Genomic DNA, 19,443 nt, shown 5'->3' on the forward strand with positions numbered 1-19,443 from the left:
ACTAACACGTTGTGTTCAGCCCATTGGTGTTTTTGGCATTGTGTCCAAAAGAAAAACATGATAGGCCATCTTGAGAATTTAAAGCCTTTCCAGTGTCAAAAGTCTGACCCCAGAGGAAAATTGGATGTCCTCAGTAAGCCAGGTGTTATCTGTTTCTCCCCAATTGATGAAGTTTACATTTCCACACAAAATTCCCAAAGGCTCTGGATGTACTTTTCATGATGGAAATTCTTCTTAATGATGTCAAAGTTGTCAGCAGATGAGCACCATGATACATGTTGACATTCCCAGTCTGAATTGCAGATACTTGTAATTATGGGAAAACAGACTCTTACAGAAGTTTAGATACAATTTAGCTAGCTATCATATGAAACATGATCAATTTTGATGGCCTGTGTAGAAACCCCAGCAACAAAAGGAGTCGAAGTCCCTATGAAGTCCCCTAGTGAAGCACAAAGTAAGTTCCTTACAAGCGCCTGCTTCTCAGGGACTTCCTTAAATGCCTTATGAAGCATCCAAGGGAGGCCCAACTGAAGCACCACTGAAGTCCCTCAAAAGTGCCCCCTGAAGTCTCTTAGAAGCACCCTTGAAGCCCCTTAAAAGCGCCATGAAGATGGTGTCTGGCCTTCCTCTGGTTGATGTACATGTACATCCAGATTTCATTTACTTGTAAACACAAACTTATGTCTATGGCACAACTAGATATTCTTCATCACATAGTGTTGTTATTGCAAAATTGGAGCCCCTTACCATTGTTTATAAGACTTAAAAAAGGAAGGCCAAAATTTTTTTACAGTTCTAGCTCCAAATTTCTCCTGTTCAACTGGCAGACTACAGCAAAAGGACAGTTTTATATATATCCCATGTTAACTCAGTACCCACTGTCCTACCTTGATCTTTTACATATGTGCTTTATTACTACCCAGGATATTGAGTTACTCAAAGGGCAATGAGAGCAACAGAGCGAGCAAATTAAATAATGAAATCCCAGGGAGCTTGTTCAAGTCCCTGAAGCCCCTTATGCCCTTGGCAAAAGTGTGAAAGGCCAAGAAGCTCTCCAGAAGTCCCCTGCATCTTCTAAACTATAAAGCAGAGTCTAAGGAGTCCCTTGGTGTGGGCAGCTAAGTTCCACAAGTCCCTGGGAAGCATCCAGGGGACTTCAGGGAAGTTCACTTGAAGCCCCCACTCTTTTGAGGGTTCAAAAGAAGTCCCGTTGAAGTGGGCGACTTCTGTGAAGCAGGCACTCCTTTTGTAGCTGGGATAGTACATGCTTTTACGGGTAATGGCAACCAGTAACCATATTATCAGGGCCAAATTGTTCAAAAGTGTCTTATCAGTTATAAGTCTGGTCTTAACTTTAGTCTTGACTAAAGTACCATTGGTTTTGTATTAGGCCAAGACTGGTATTAAGATTTAAGTCTGGCTTAACTTACTTTTGATACATTTTTGAACAAACAGCCCTGGCATTTTCATGCTATGAAAGAACTAATATTGTTTATATGATGATGGCAATATTTTTAAAATGTTTTATATACATGTAAACACCAATATTTTGGTATCAGACATTTACTCATAAAAGCCTTTTGCAAGTTGTTATAGCAATTATTACTGTAAAATCATTCATTTCAAACTGCATTGAATGGTAAGATTTGATGATATTACAAACCTGGAAAGACCTTAAGAAAGTAAGGAAGCCCATCAATGGGAGTTCCCCATGAGATTTCTTAACCAGAGAAAAGATTAATGAAAACCTATTACATGATTTCTACTAAAGGTTATCTGCAAACATTCAGTATGATGTGAACTTCGACATTATTAAAGATTCGTCAGATAAAATGTTTGCCCAGGGCAATTTTCAAAATGCCATATTCATGAAGGCTGTGATCTGACCAAGCATATTAGTTCAGAACAAGGTCACAAACATTCTGTAAGTTAATTTAAAGTGGAAGTAGATATCCCTTGTAAATAATTAACATATTGTGTGTGTGTGTGTGTGTGTGTGTATGTATATGTATATATATTCATGGCCCTAAAGTTTAGCGTACAAGATTCCATTGTTTCCAAGGTAACATTGAGCTGTGTTGTGATCGATGATTAATTTTTGCTATAGGGATTAAATTGTATTTCTGTATTGTTACATGTGAAATTCTTACTTTTGATCATTTGTAATTTAATGCTGTTTGGAATTAGTCAACTTTGGAAAAAATGAAAGAAATATTTTCTTTTAAAATAAACTCCGAAAAAAAAATTAACAATATTTATTTTTTGTAATTATTCAGTTGATCACCGTGCTGTTCTATGCTTCCTTGATTAGAAAACAGTGGTACATTTATGGAAATAAATTATTATCATCTACCTGAAAAATGTACTGTAACATTAGATGGAAATTGATGCAGAATACATCATTAGGTAGAATATGTTGCCAATGCACTGACTTCCTCCAAGACTTCTCAGATTTGTTTTAAAAGCCTTTTAGTGATACTTTTTATTCCACAACTCAAGTTTTTCTTTTTGCCAGATTTTGTTTCACGCATATTCTCAAGACTTCTTCCAAGCGTGTTGCCAGATTTTGTTCACGCATATTCTCAAGACTTCTTCTAAGCGTGTTGCCAGATTTTGTTTCACGCATATTCTCAAGACTTCTTCCAAGCATGTTGCCAGATTTTGTTTCACGCATATTCCCAAGACTTCCTCCAAGCATGTTGCCAGATTTTGTTTCAAGCATATTCTCAAGACTGCCTCCAAGCATGTTGCCAGATTTTGTTTCACGCATATTCTCAAGACTGCCTCCAAGCATGTTGCCAGATTTTGTTTCACGCATATTCCCAAGACTTCCTCCAAGCATGTTGCCAGATTTTGTTTCACGCATATTCCCAAGACTTCCTCCAAGCGTGTTGCCAGATTTTGTTTCACGCATATTCCCAAGACTTCCTCCAAGCATGTTGCCAGATTTTGTTTCAAGCATATTCTCAAGACTTCCTCCAAGCATGTTGCCGGATTTCGTTTCACGCATATTCTCAAGACTTCTTCCAAGAATATTCTCTCCTCTTGGAGAAGAAACACGCACTGCAATTGCTGAGCAAATGAGCACAAGTTATCTCCCTCAGGACAAGTTATTTAGATTTCTCGACATGTTCCCCAAAGAGAACTCTTTTGTGTTGAGGATATGAGAAAGTCTATCACATCATAGGAAAGCCAAGGTGGCTGCCAGCACGGGTAACACCAGGTCATGCCTTAAGAGAACTAAATGATTCTTATTAGATTTGGATCTGGATTTGAATTCCCACACACCGGCAATTTGCCTCGTGGTTTTATCTGAAGGAAGTAATCTCATCTGTGCAGGTGGCTGGCAGGAATATTAGCCAAAAGGAATCGATGAAAAATCTGAGAAAATTGCCCATGATAGCTTGAATGATTCTAAAGCCAGTATCTGTGTGTCGGGGGAACACAAGTAGACTGGTATAAGAGCTTCAGGGGGATCTCCTCCAAAGTTTTGAGCTTGTGTTAACACAAGTACATGTAGTTTTAGGTGGAAAGAGCCCCTGCTGCAAACATCACAGTTTGCCTGGTACATCAGAATCAAGCAGGATCTCCATTGTTCCCAGCCCTTAGGCACTGGAGACAAATTTCCTGTCCTTCTATGTACAAACCCTTGGGGGTGTCTTGTGGATACTTCTCAGTTGGCCAGTTGTATTGGATCTTAATCTGTGCTCGCAAAGAAAATAGTACCTGGCAGCCCCTGTTATTTTAAAACTCAGAAACTGTGCAGTAAGGCACCCAAAACCACTCTGGGGGAACTCCGCTCCAGCATACATGTAAATACGTGGCCAGTATTCCCTCAGTGACTTTTGCACTGACAAATTGTATACATTCAAAATATTGTATTCAAGTTAAATCATATTGTCATTATCAACAGCTACTAGCGCCGTGAAGCTTAATTCCTCTGCATGCAATGCACTTGCCCATGCAGTCCAAACAGCTCTGCATGAGCACTTTAGAAAGAGTGTGTTAAGCTTCATACAAATTCGACTTTTGCATAGTTTTAAGATAATCTTGATTATAAAACAGTGTACAACAAATCATCTTTAAATTCATGCAATTTTTCACCAAGTATATGTAATGGCCCTCTTGTTCTTGAATGTGATTAGATACTGAAAAATCATGTGATTTTATGCTTTAATTTTATTTAAATTAAAATTTTCCTAAAGATTTTTTCACTTAAATCCGAAATTCTTGCTGTTGTTGTGTGAATGACAGTTCTGGAAACACAACATGATTTGGCTGTGCAATGATATTTACCCTTTAAGGCATAAATTTATGAATTCACAGATATTTTGCTGTACACTGCTTCATAATAAGCTGGACAAATCAGAGCCACCACCCAGTTATGCCGCTTTAGGGCTGTAAAGAGTTCCTGGTGAAGGTTTTGTGATTGTCTACTTCGAAATATGTCTCCCCACTGCCCAACTGTGAAGTCACCGTCAATCAGTGTACATTTCAGTTCTTCACAAAATCCAACACATCACCAGATGAGTTACACATACCCCAATCTCCAGCATCACTGCATGGCTATTCCACATGGGTGATAAAAGTTGCCCTTTGCTGGCCTGGAGGCTTTAAACTACCCAGATCTCCCTTAAATTGTCTGACTGGGGAATTGGGGATCAATAGAACTATTAAAATATATGTTGTATTAGTGGGCATGCCTGAACCAACGTTGCGAGCAGACCTAACTCTGGGCTTCAGATGCCATCTCTCTCAAGTTTATAGCGAAATAAAAGCTAGGATTGTGCATGGTCCCCATATTCTTCAGCGTTCTCTTATGTGTAAGTCGTTGATTCAAGTTGTCAGGTTGTAGCATAACTGATAATAATACTACATGTATGGTTACTGCATGCATGTGATACTACAATGTAATATATTAGGGAGCCTAATAAAAGCTAATGTAAGGCTATTAATATTACATAGGGCCTGTCATAAGTCCGCCATAATATTAAAAAAAATAATGAAAGATTTTGCAAAAATCAATATTCACTAATCAAATCAGATTTTTTCTGTTTACAAAAAATTGCTGAAATTATTGCATTTAAATAAATATTAAACTTGTATGTTTACTATTTATGGTATTAAAAGGGTAAAAATGAAGTATTTTTATGTGCGTAATGTTTTATAAAGTTTAAGGACCTTATTATCAACCTATCATCAACACCCATGACGGCTCTTCTCAGGGGTAATACTCGCCACAATGCTGCTGGTGTTCTTTTATACATTTCAAACAGATTCATTTGTGGGGGCATGTGTTTTTCATCTCAGCCTCGTCCGTATTAGTTCGAGATTGTTCTGATTCTGGTTTTATTGACAAAATTTTTTAAATGGAGCATGCTCTGCTGTTGGTTTGGGACCATGCATTTTTGGTTGACCAAACCAACTTGTGGACGATTAACATTGTCTGGTGTAGCCCAGTTGTCATGCTTATGTTGGGCTGGTGGGAGATGAACATTGCCTGTTGTAGCTCAGTTGTCATGCTTGTGTCTGGCTTGTGAGTGATGAACATTGTCTGGTTTAGCTCAGTTGTCATGCTTGTGTCTGGCTTGTGAGTGATGAACATTGTCTGGTTTAGCTCAGTTGTCATGCTTATGTTGAGCTGGTGGGAGATGAACATTGTGTGGTGTAGCTCAGTTGTCATGCTTATGTCGGGCTGGTGGGTGATGAACATTGTGTGGTGTAGCTCAGTTGTCATGCTTATGTCAGGCTGGTGAGTGATGAACATTGCCTGTTGTAGCTCAGTTGTCATGCTTCTGTTGGGCTGGTGGGTGATGAACATTGTCTGGTGTAGCTCAGTTGTCATGCTTGTGTCTGGCTTGTGAGTGATGAACATTGTCTGGTTTAGCTCAGTTGTCATGCTTATGTTGAGCTGGTGGGAGATGAACATTGTGTGGTGTAGCTCAGTTGTCATGCTTATGTTGAGCTGGTGGGAGATGAACATTGTCAGGTGTAGCTCAATTGTCATGCTTGTGTCTGGCTTGTGAGTGATGAACATTGTCTGGTTTAGCTCAGTTGTCATGCTTATGTCGGGCTGGTGGGTGATGAACATTGTGTGGTGTAGCTCAGTTGTCATGCTTGTGTCTGGCTTGTGAGTGATGAACATTGTCTGGTGTAGCCCAGTTGTCATGCTTATGTCGGGCTGGTGGGTGATGAACATTGTGTGGTGTAGCTCAGTTGTCATGCTTGTGTCTGGCTGGTGGGTGATGAACATTGTCTGGTGTAGCTCAGTTGTCATGCTTATGTCGGGCTGGTGAGTGATGAACATTGTGTGGTGTAGCTCAGTTGCCATGCTTATGTCGGGCTGGTGGGTGATGAACATTGTCTGGTGTAGCTCAGTTGTCATGCTTATGTCGGGCTGGTGGGTGATGAACATTGTGTGGTGTAGCTCAGTTGTCATGCTTATATCGGTCTGGTGAGTGATGAACTTTGTCTGGTGTAGCTCAGTTGTCATGCTTGTGTCTGGCTTGTGAGTGATGAACATTGTCTGGTTTAGCTCAGTTGTCATGCTTATGTCAGGCTGGTGGGTGATGAACATTGTCTGGTGTAGCTCAGTTGTCATGCTTATGTCAGGCTTGTGAGTGATGAACATTGTCTGGTGTAGCTCAATTGTCATGCTTGTGTCTGGCTTGTGAGTGATGAACATTGTCTGGTTTAGCTCAGTTGTCATGCTTATGTCAGGCTGGTGGGTGATGAACATTGTCTGGTGTAGCTCAGTTGTCATGCTTATGTCGGGCTGGTGGGTGATGAACATTCTGTGGTGTAGCTCAGTTGTCATGCTTATGTCAGGCTTGTGAGTGATGAACATTGTCAGGTGTAGCTCAATTGTCATGCTTGTGTCTGGCTTGTGAGTGATGAACATTGTGTGGTGTAGCTCAGTTGCCATGCTTATGTCGGGCTGGTGGGTGATGAACATTGTCTGGTGTAGCTCAGTTGTCATGCTTATGTCGGGCTGGTGGGTGAACATTGCCTGGTGTAGCTCAGTTGTCATGCTTCTGTTGGGCTGGTGGGTGACGAACATTGTCTGGCGTAGCTCAGTTGTCATGCTTATATCGGTCTGGTGTGTAATGATCATTGCCTGGTGTAGCTTAGTTGTCATGCTTATGTTGGGCTGGTGGGTGATGAATATTGCCTTTGTGTGGCTCAGTCGTCATGCTTTTGTCGGGCTGGTGGGAGATGAACATTGTGTGGTGTAGCTTAGTTGTCATGCTTGTGTCAGGCTGGTGAGTGATGAACATTGCCTGTTGTAGCTCAGTTGTCATGCTTATGTCGGGCTGGTGGGTGAACATTGCCTGGTTTAGCTCAGTTGTCATGCTTCTGTTGGGCTGGTGGGTGATGAACATTGTCTGGTGAAGCTCAGTTGTCATACTTATGTTGGACTGGTGGATGACGAACATTGTCTGGTGTAGCTCAGTTGTCATGCTTGTGTCGGGTTGGTGAGTGATGAACATTGTCTGGTGTAGCTCAGTTGTCATGCTTATATCGGTCTGGTGAGTAATAATCATTGCCTGGTATAACTCTTTTGTCATGCTTATGTTGGGCTGGTGGGTGATGAACATTGTCTGGTATAGCTCAGTTGTCATGCTTATGTCGGGCTGGTGGGTGATGAACATTGTGTGGTGTAACTCTTTTGTCATGCTTATGTCGGGCTGGTGGGTGAACATTGCCTGGTTTAGCTCAGTTGTCATGCTTCTGTTGGGCTGGTGGGTGATGAACATTGTCTGGTGTAGCTCAGTTGTCATGCTTGTGTCGGGCTGGCGAGTGATGAACATTGTGTGGTGTAGCTCAGTTGTCATGCTTGTGTCGGCTGGTGAGTGATGAACATTGTCTGGTGTAGCTCAGTTGTCATGCTTGTGTCGGGTTGGTGGACGATTAACATTGTGTGGTGTAGCTCAGTTGTCATGCTTGTGTCGGGCTGGTGAGTGATGAACATTGTCTGGTGTAGCTCAGTTGTCATGCTTATGTCGGGCTGGTGAGTGATGAACATTGTGTGGTGTAGCTCAATTGTCATGCTTGTGTCAGGCTGGTGAGTGATGAACATTGTGTGGTGTAGCTCAGTTGTCATGCTTGTGTCGGCTGGTGAGTGATGAACATTGTGTGGTGTAGCTCAGTTGTCATGCTTGTGTCGGGCTGGTGAGTGATGAACATTGTCTGGTGTAGCTCAGTTGTCATGCTTATGTCGGGCTGGTGAGTGATGAACATTGTGTGGTGTAGCTCAATTGTCATGCTTGTGTCTGGCTTGTGAGTGATGAACATTGTCTGGTGTAGCCCAGTTGTCATGCTTATGTCGGGCTGGTGGGTGATGAACATTGTGTGGTGTAGCTCAGTTGTCATGCTTATATCGGTCTGGTGAGTGATGAACATTGTGTGGTGTAGCTCAGTTGTCATGCTTATGTCGGGCTGGTGAGTGATGAACATTGTGTGGTGTAGCTCAGTTGTCATGCTTGTGTTGGGCTGGTGGGTGATGAACATTGTGTGGTGTAGCTCAATTGTCATGCTTGTGTCTGGCTTGTGAGTGATGAACATTGTGTGGTGTAGCTCAGTTGTCATGCTTGTGTCGGGCTAGTGGGTGATGAACATTGCCTTTGTGTGGCTCAGTGGTCATGCTTATGTCAGGCTGGTGGGTGATGAACATTGTCTAGTGTAGCTCAGTTGTCATGCTTATGTCGGGCTGGTGGGTGATGAACATTACCTTTGTGTGGCTCAGTCGTCATGCTTATGTCAGGCTGGTGAGTGATGAACATTGCCTGGTGTAGCTTAGTTGTCATGCTTGTGTTGGGCTGGTTGGTGATGAACATTGCCTTTGTGTGGCTCAGTCGTCATGCTTTTGTCGGGCTGGTGGGAGATGAACATTGTGTGGTGTAGCTGAGTTGTCATGCTTATGTCGGGCTTATGGTGTAGCTCAGTTGTCGTGCTTCTGTTGGGCTGGTGGATGAACATTGCCTGGTTTAGCTCAGTTGTCATGCTTATGTTGGGCTGGTGGGAGATGAACATTGTCGTCATGCTTATGTCGGGCTGGTGGGTGATGAACATTGTGTGGTGTAACTCTTTTGTCATGCTTATGTCGGACTGGCGAGTGATGAACATTGTGTGGTGTAGCTCAGTTGTCATGCTTGTGTCAGGCTGGTGAGTGATGAACATTGTCTGGTATAGCTCAGTTGTCATACTTGTGTCGGGTTGGTGGACGATTAACATTGTGTGGTGTAGCTCAGTTGTCATGCTTGTGTCGGGCTGGTGAGTGATGAACATTGTCTGGTGTAGCTCAGTTGTCATGCTTCTGTTGGGCTGGTGGGTGATGAACAATGTCTGGTGTAGCTCAGTTGTCATGCTTATGTCGGGCTGGTGGGTGATGAACATTGTGTGGTGTAGCTCAGTTGTCATGCTTGTGTCGGGCTGGTGGGTGATGAACATTGCCTGGTTTAGCTCAGTTGTCATGCTTATGTCGGGCTGGTGAGTGATGAACATTGTCTGGTGTAGCTCAGTTGTCATGCTTATGTCGGGCTGGTGGGTGATGAACATTGTGTGGTGTAGCTCAGTTGTCATGCTTGTGTCGGGTTGGTGGGTGATGAACATTGTGTGGTGTAGCTCAGTTGGCCCTGCGTATGTCGGACTGCCTGTCCCACATAGGACAAATGTTAAGAATGATCCACGGGCATAAGTTGAGTTGATTGCTTGAGCAGCAGTGAGTGTTTCAGCTTCATTATGTCTTACCACATCACAGTGGACAATGCCTTTATAAATTTAACTATGCTGATTTGCATTGGTTCTTTTACCGCACAATCTTTTTACTTTTGAAATTCTTGGATTTGCTTACTTTAAAAGCACTCAGTGCATTTTTGTTTCATTCGGATTCACTGAAGTATCCTTGAAGTTGAAACACAATTCTACTTTTGAATAAACAATGACGTGAACAAAAGTTTTGATTTGGTTCATGAGGAATTTTTTTGTGAAAAATATTAGATACATTAAGTGCTTTATCAATGCATAGCCTCTGCCTAACATTTTACTTTCAATTTTTTGACTTCTGCCCTCAGAGGCCTAAATAATTTGGTTAAGCCTTCATGTTCATGAATAATTAATCTTGTCCAATTAAGAACAGAACATGTCACATTGACTCCTCTTATCTTGTCATACTTGAGCATGGTGTTTTCTGTCATGTGTAGTTCCTGGAAGTGGATCTATGTAAAGGTTGCTACTCATTTTGCTTTGTTTTTAGGACAGCACATGTGTGATAGACTTTTTCTGTTCATATATAAATGTTATCACTCATGATCTTGAGTGCTTTAAGTGCTTTAAGCAGGAATCAAGAAACAAAATGGCTTTTTATCATTCCTAATTGTAGTTTGCTAATGGAGCTAAATGGGAACCTTACCAATTTGAGTGAGTCATTTTTCCAATTTTCAAAACTCAGTAATATCTGAATATGTATGTGCATGCATTCGCCAGGAATGTAATACAAGGTTAATCCCACTCGAAATGGTTCTCCAGACTGAGAAAATACTAAGAGTACTTTTCAGTGTGAAACATGACATTGCAGCAGGTTCAGAATTGCACAATAAATCAGCCACAATAATGGTATGCATGAAAGGTGGAAAAAACATCAAGTTTTGTGTAAAAGAGTATGAAAAATCAGTAGTAAATGTTCGATTTTGCTTTAAAGAGAAAAGACATTTTCTTTGCATAATAATAGTATAAAAGAGGATGTAGCACACGTTTAATAAATATTTTTGCACTAGAATTTGATATTTTTTGGCTGAGACATGTGTTCAGCCTGGTTTTGAATATATTTATATATTTTTAATATATTCATAAATATTATCATAATTAAGATTAGGTGCATGTGTTTGGATATAAACAACAAATTTAGATTCAAATAAATTAATTAGACATGCATCACATTCTTAATACTTAAAACATCATTATTCAAAGACGATATATACCAAGAGGTGATGGCAATACCCACCATGCAAAGATATTTTCAAATAGCCTTTTCTTGTACCTGGGGCCTCTGTGACTGTTTTTTTTATTTTTCGAAATTTATGACAGATTTACCTATTTTTTCTGATTTAAAAAAAACCAGAACAAGAAGGGTATTGATAACCAGGTTCCAGGATACTTTTTATGTTGTCATCATATTTCTGTTTTGTGGAACAGTTGACTCTGTTCTCCTGTAAACACAGACTTTTGTAAGGCGTTCAAGCAGAGCTACAGTGTATAATTAAACACCTATAGATCTAGAGAAGCTTTTTGTCTTTTTGAGAACTTTTTAGGGAGTGATTGTTGTCAGGTGAGTATTTGCTCATTTATGGGCAGCAATTTGCATATCAAGGACCATGCTAGTGATTTGCAGCTCGAACCCCCCCCCCCCCATAAGGAAGGTTTTTTTATTACCATAACTTAACATTTGCGCAGCCATTCAAAGGGTTTCATTTGCCACCCATAGTACACAGATTGCCAAATGCAATTCCCAATTTGCACACAAATACTACTGCCCACAATGACGTCTTTTGCTACGGCAAAGATTTACAACACTATAACATATGAAATCACTCCTCTGCAACCTTCTGTGATAAACAGTTATATTTATAACATTGTAGTAATTTTGGCCTTTTTTCTATTTAACTGCACTATCTAATCACAGAATAGTATTTGTCATTCTTCTTTATTTATGGCCTGGAGGATAGTATTTGAATGCATCACCTCACTTGAACACTGTGCAGTTTTACGAACTGCTCTTTTTACCATGCACTCAGTAAAGTTTAGTCACAACTTAATAAAGTTGATCAGTTGCACAGCAGATGGTGTCCTAAGAGCCAGCAAGGAGTGTATCCTCCTAAAGGCTTCTCTTAATCCTGTAAATTGGGGTAACAGTTCTGTAGGGTTAATACCTTGTAAGTCCTGTTAGAAGATTGAAGCTGTGATTATGTTTGCAGGAGTCAGTGTTTTATACACTAAGAGTCTGTCAAGTGCTACACTGCACACCTCAAGCCTTGACTGGGAATAAAGAAAAGTCGCTGGTTTACAAACACACAAGCTGATAGCTGGCATTTTTCTTTTAAGGTTCCAGGTGTATAATAGAAGGTATATCTGGCACTGGCTAAGGAGCAGAAGTTCCTTCCAAGATTTCCCTCATCTACCAACTGTTATGTAAGGGGACGCTCCCATGAACAAAGATTCACTGTTGGCTCAGAGACAAGACGGTTTCATTTCTCCAATTCTTTTTTTTTTTTTCAACTTTTCAAGAACAGTTGTAACTATACTGACAGTGATGTAATATTTTTAATAATTCCAACTCTGCGTTTTCTAATTACATTGTTTCTAACCTCAGATTTGATCAGTTCATATTCCACAGGTATGCAGCACACCAAGGAAACGTGAGGGGAATATAATTATTTCTTGGGGGAAAATTTTGCACTAAACATCATTTGCCTTGACGTTTTACACTGTTTTGACACCCGGCAGTAGTAGAGCTATATTCATTTCCCTCAGACAGGCAGATTTACGTGTTTGTGGATATCTAACTTTAGTCATGCATTGTGGAGAGTATGCTGCATCAAACAGCAAACAAAATGAAGTAGACAAATTGTAGTGGAGTTTTCTTTCATGCTGGTAATAGCCAGGTTGAGTTATATTTCTTGCTTCATGCAGTATATATTATTTTCTACATGATCAGATTTTTATTACCACTATGGCTTCAAAGCCTCTTTTGTGTCGACATTGACCCTAATCTAGTAAAGCAGTTCTTTTTCATTGTGTGTCCAAAGTTTTGTAGTGTATCAGGTCACTTTGACCATGTCTGGATTATAAACCCTGTAGACATTTTACTTTTGGGAAATGTATTGGAAGATGTGGATTGACAACTGATTGACTTGAGCCTAATAACTGTCTGCACGATAAGGAAATATCATTAAAACCTCAGATTTTAACAAAATGCAGTTACCTGCCTAGGTATTGCCATGGACTATATGCACATGTTTCTAGCGCTAGTCTAGGTTAAAGCCTCTCTCTCCGGCCGTACATGGGAAGGTCTTGCAGCAACCTGCGGATGGTTGTGAGTTTCCTCCCACCATAATGCTTGCTGCTGTTGTATAAGTGAAATATTCTTGAGTACGGTGTAAAACACTAATCAAATAAATAAGTAAATAGGTTAAAGCCTTGTAGAAGTCCACACCTTTATGAAACTATTGAAGTACACCAGGTTCATCAAAAGATGAAATTACATGGTTATGTACATTCACTGAGGTGAAAACTTCCATCGCAGCATACACAAATGCTTATGTACATTCACTGAGATGAAAACTTCCATCAAGGCATACACAAATGCTTATGTACGTAGACTGACATGAAAACTTCCATCGAGGCGTACACAAATGCTTATGTACATTCACTGACATGAAAACTTCCATCAAGGTATACACAAATGCTTATGTACATTCACTGACATGAAAACTTCCATCGCGGCATACACAAATGCTTATGTACATTCACTTAGATGAAAACTTCCATCGCGGCATACACAAATGCTTATGTACATTCACTTAGATGAAAACTTCCATCGCGGCATACACAAATGCTTATGTACATTCACTTAGATGAAAACTTCCATCGTGACATACACAAATGCTTATGTACATTCACTGACATGAAAACTTCCATCGCGACATACACAAATGCTTATGTACATTCACTTAGATGAAAACTTCCATCAAGGTATACACAAATGCTTATGTACATTCACTTAGATGAAAACTTCCATCGAGGCATACACAAAGGCTTATGTACATTCACTTAGATGAAAACTTCCATCGAGGCATACACAAATGCTTATGTACATTCACTGACATGAAAACTTCCATCGAGGCATACACAAATGCTTATGTACATTCACTGAGATGAAAACTTCCATCAAGGCATACACAAATGCTTATGTACGTAGACTGACATGAAAACTTCCATCGAGGCATACACAAATGCTTATGTACATAGACTGACATGAAAACTTCCATCAAGGCATACACAAATGCTTATGTACATTCACTTAGATGAAAACTTCCATCGCGGCATACACAAATGCTTATGTACATTCACTTAGATGAAAACTTCCATCAATGTATACAGAAATGCTAATGTACATTCACTTACATGAAAACTTCCATCAAGGTATACACAAATGCTTATGTACATTCACTTACATGAAAACTTCCATCAAGGTATACACAAATGCTTATGTACATTCACTTACATGAAAACTTCCATCAAGGTATACAGAAATGCTTATGTACATAGACTGACATGAAAACTTCCATCAAGGCATACACAAATGCTTATAAAAACGTGATGTATTGATTTACAGTGTGTGTAATATATTACACTGAAACATTGGTGAATTGTGTTAAACAGAAGTGCGGAATCCCTAAGACCTGTGTTAAACTGTCTGGCTATCTGCCTGAAAACCTTGCCCTAACACCACATGTATTCTAGCAGGTAGAATATCCAACATTCATATGCCACTTATAAACCATAAAGGGATCTTCCAAGTCAGTAATCACAAGACTCATTTCCAAAACAGTCTTTGAAGAACTCAATAAGCCACAGGTTTAAAACTGAAAGCTCTGTTACTTTCAGTCTTGAAACACACACAATGAAACTCACTTGTTCGTGGAGTACTTGCATAGGTTTGGATGCAAGTCCTGCAAAGAATTAGATTTTACGAAAGAAAAAATTTGCTTTGGCCCCATGAGAATTGCTCTGATTTGGTAGTTGCATAGTTAATGCTAACCTCATGCTGGCCATGGCAATGTCAGTCATATCTTTTGCTGCTTGAAAATTCCTGTAGCATGCCAGCCTGCAAGGGCCCTGACGCACAACTACAGCCCTTAGAGCAGAATGCTTAATTCTGCTATAAAGTTTCTAAAAACTTTGCAGTGACTTTGAATGTTCTGTGCTTATATGGCATTGTTATGTGTATAAAATAAAGTCATTTTAACTGTGAAAGAGAGATATACATTATTGTAATTTATTTAGAATAATGATTACATGAAGATAATTTGTTTATTAAAGATTTCCACCAGTTCACTAGATTCCAGGACAAATTTCTGATAAGAAAGACAAATTAGGTTTCATCCATTAATAATCAGAGATCAATATCTGTATGAGATATCAAATTAAGAACTCTAAACATGATTTGTGAAATTACTAAATTCTTGTCGTTTGGGCTGTAATTAAATTATGGTTCTGTAAAAAGTTGTGATTTTATGTTTTTGGTCTCAACTCAATTTGCTTCAGATTGTTTTGCTCATCATGCAACAATTATCACACGTAAATTATATTTGTTTCTGTCATCCATATCATTTGGTCTTATGCCGTAGCAACCTGAAACTTGGGTGATAGGCTTCGTTCATTGGTAATTATAGATGTGTAAGTTAGGTCATATTATTCAGTGACTGGTATTCTTTTGTACTTATTTACATGCATATCTGTGTAATCTTATAATTTAAGACAATTTTGTGTATTTTTTTAAGACAGTTTTGGATTTTAGGAATGAATGAATTACTCGGGTGTAGTAATGGCACAAAAACACTATATCAGGCAGAACATGGTGACCTGTTACATGTATATGTCTTTTAGTTAAAATTAATCAGTTGTTGATTGAATTGGAGGTTGCTAGTGGTGGAATGGAGATACTTGCATTGATTATAAACTATTTCAGCTTCTATTTTTAATGGATGCGGTTCCTTTAGATGGAAGAGAGCGTATCACGTGTTACTTTCATTCATGGTTGTTGCACATGAGTATGGCTTTTGTGATTTAATTAAGCCTCTTTAAGAAGGATGTCTTCTTGTCATATTGCACTCTAGTCACACTTATTTATGGGGCACTAGTGTTACCAGCCTCTTGTCAAATTGATCTCTAGCCACACTGAGTTATGGAGAACTAGTGTTACCAGCCTCTTGTCATATTGCTCTCTAGACACACTGAGTTATGGAGAACTAGTGTTACCAGCCTATTGTCATATTGCTCTCTAGCCACACTGAGTTATGGAGAACTAGTAATACCAGCCTCTTGTCATATTGCTCTCTAGCCACGCTGAGTTATGGAGAACTAGTGTTAACAGCCTCTTGTCATATTGCTCTCTTGCCACACTGAGTTATGGAGAACTAGTAATACCAGCCTCTTGTCATATTGCTCTCTAGACACACTGAGTTATGGAGAACTAGTGTTAACAGCCTCTTGTCATATTGCTCTCTAGCCACACTGAGTTATGGAGAACTAGTGTTGTCAGCCTCTTGTCATATTGCACTCTAGCCACACTGAGTTATGGAGAACTAGTGTTACCAGCCTCTTGTCATATTGCTCTCTAGCCACACTGAGTTATGGAGAACTAGTGTTGTCAGCCTCTTGTCATATTGCACTCTAGCCACACTGAGTTATGGAGAACTAGTGTTGTCAGCCTCTTGTCATATTGCTCTCTAGTCACACTGAGTTATGGAGAACTAGTGTTGTCAGCCTCTTGTCATATTGCTCTCTAGCCACATTGAGTTATGGAGAACTAGTGTTACCAGCCTCTTGTCATATTGCTCTCTAGACACACTGAGTTATGGAGAACTAGTTATGGAGCCTCTTGTCATATTTCTCTCTAGCCACACTGAGTTATGGAGAACTAGTGTTACCAGCCTCTTTTCATATTGCTCTCTAGACACACTGAGTTATGGAGAACTAGTTATGGAGCCTCTTGTCATATTGCTCTCTAGCCACACTGAGTTATGGAGAACTAGTGTTGTCAGCCTCTTGTCATATTGCAGTCTAGCCACACTGAGTTATGGATAACTAGTGTTACCAGAATCTTGCCATATTGCTCTCTAGCCACACTGAGTTATGGAGAACTAGTGTTACCAGCTTCTTGTCATATTGCTCTCTAGCCACACTGAGTTATGGAGAACTAGTGTTGTCAGCCTCTTGTCATATTGCTCTCTTGCCACACTGAGTTATGGAGAACTAGTGTTACCAGCCTCTTGTCATATTGCTCTCTAGCCACACTGAGTTATGGAGAACTAGTGTTGTCCGCCAGTTGTCATATTGCAGTCTAGCCACGCTGAGTTATGGAAAACTAGTGTTGTGAGCCTTTAGAACTTCAAATACAGCTTAAGATATCCATACACACCAGAACATGCGTGTGCACTCCCAGGCCAAAATACACAAGGCAGAACCTAGTAAAGTGCACAACACGTACTGAAAAAAGATCAATGCTTATAAATTTTTTTAGAAAACTGATGGCTTCCCCCAATACTCTGTCCGAGGAGCTAGATTGTGTTTGTTCTGTCCAGTATTAGAACATCCACCATAGCCTTGTCTCCTCATATTCCCAGACATGCCAGAACTAATGTGCAAATCTTCACCAATGGACCTGGTACCTTAAGGGGGAGAACTGGACCCAAAGAGTTTCGATAAACAAAGTGCAAATTTCAAAATCCTAGTACTGTATTAGCAGTATAAAAGTTGGTTGATGCACTCACAAGAGTTACATGGCCATGATATATTTGGTTGCGTAGTAATAGCCCACCAGTTTTTGTTCAAACAAAGCCCTGTGGTTTTATTTACAGTACGAAGATCAGAGAAAGAGATCTTTACTGAAACTTTCATGTGTGTATTTCTACATGCCAAAGTTTTTCGTTTTGCTTCATGTTGTTCTCTCAGATGTAAAGCATGAACTTTATAATGTGATCGGTGTTGTCATGTTTTGGCAAGTTTGAAATCTGTATTTCTGCAGCAATGGTGTGAAGGTGTATAGTGACAGGAACCTGAAGAGCAGATCCGATGGAGTACATGAACTTGCAAATTCATTTATCCCGTCAACTCTAATTTTGACATCCTAGTGGACAGTATTCCTGTTCAGTCAACATCTCCAGAACCTTAATGGAATGTAATCAAATTCGGTTTGATTTATTTAGTTATTTATTTGGTATTGTATGCCATACTCATGAATATTTCACTTATACAATGGCTCCGAGAATTATGGTTGAAGGAAACCTGGCAGAGCTGGGGAACTCGTGACCATGTACAGGTTGCTGGAAGACCTTCCCGCACATGCTCGGAGAGGAAGGCAGCAAGAGTGTGCTTCATTGCGCATTGGTTTGTTCTAGTTAGCATAATGGTTGAAATAAAACTCTCATGTTGATAAAAGTTGATGAGTCACAGTTTGATTAGATCAGCTTAGCTCTGTAAAAGGATATTAAAAAATGCACTGACTTCATTAATGAATGATGGTGTCTCAAAGGCAAACTAAAAAAAAAATGATTGATTGGTTAATTAAATTTGAGTCATTCTCTATACATGTATCTATTAAAGTGAAAAATGATTGATGTCAGTGGCAAAACTAATTAATGTTTCTTTACTTAATACCTTGCTTAGTTGTCAAACTTTCCAGCTTCTTATAACAGAACTTGTACACCAGTGTCGATGTCATAAACTTATGGTGGGATTGATTTTAAAAAAAAAAAAAAAAAATACAAAGCCACAGGTCTGTCAGTGGCAAATGAAAAACACTCATTTCAGTGGGTGGGTGGGGTGGTTGTGGGGCATACATGTAGGTAATGGCTTCCTTACAGAGTAAAAAAAATATTCCCTGAGAATCGTTTTAGTTAAGACGGCAGAATGAATGTGGTTGTGGATGACTCCCACATGGACCTTCAAGGTTCAGGTCTCTATTAGGCGACAGGTTTTGTTGTTAGGTAATTATTGTAGTCTGTAGGCTATAGCTGACTGCTGTGCAGTTTCCCTGATTCAATTTCTTCATCAATAAAAGCTGCCCACTAAGATGTACTTCTGCCCCCAGCTGTCTATGGGGAACAGTTAGTGATCTATCAAGTGCAAACCCCTGCCCTTTTGGGGGTACTTTAATTTCCCAAATCTCAGTGCTGGTCGGAGACAAGAGCAGATTGAGACTGGAGATGTGTAGGATGCTTCTGGAAACTGGAAAGCATCGAGAGCTTGATAGTAGAGGCAGGAGAAAATCTGAGTGTTGAATAGTAGACGTGATAGGTATCTGATACCTAGCTGTGAAACGAAATGTACATGTAGGTATAATGATAATCAATAACTGAATGCTTGGCTTGTGTTGCCTGGCTGTCATACGCTTAATGTGTCCTGCGTGTCCTGCATTATCCACCTGTCCTGCGTGTCCTGCATTATCCACCTGTCCTGCGTGTCCTGCATTATCCACCTGTCCTGTGTGTCCTGCATTATCCACCTGTCCTGCAGCCATCACAGTGTATATTGTTGTAATTAAGATGGATCACAAGGACGCTTGAGGTGGGGGTTCAGTCGAAAAGGACACAGAATTTGTGGTTTCCTTCACTCCCACTTTCATGGGAAATTGGTGACAATCAGCTGTCAACAATACCT

The 19,443-nt window shown here is 40.0% G+C and overlaps 1 protein-coding gene across 1 annotated transcript in view; it reads left to right on the forward strand.

Moving 5' to 3' along the window:
* Nucleotides 1-19,443, forward strand: part of LOC135479707 (peripheral plasma membrane protein CASK-like) — a 154,955-nt gene that overhangs the window by 115,916 nt on the left and 19,596 nt on the right. The window lies entirely within an intron of this gene.

This window comes from Liolophura sinensis, chromosome 12 (assembly GCF_032854445.1).
Source record: "Liolophura sinensis isolate JHLJ2023 chromosome 12, CUHK_Ljap_v2, whole genome shotgun sequence".
Classification (NCBI taxonomy): Eukaryota; Metazoa; Mollusca; class Polyplacophora; order Chitonida; family Chitonidae; genus Liolophura; species Liolophura sinensis.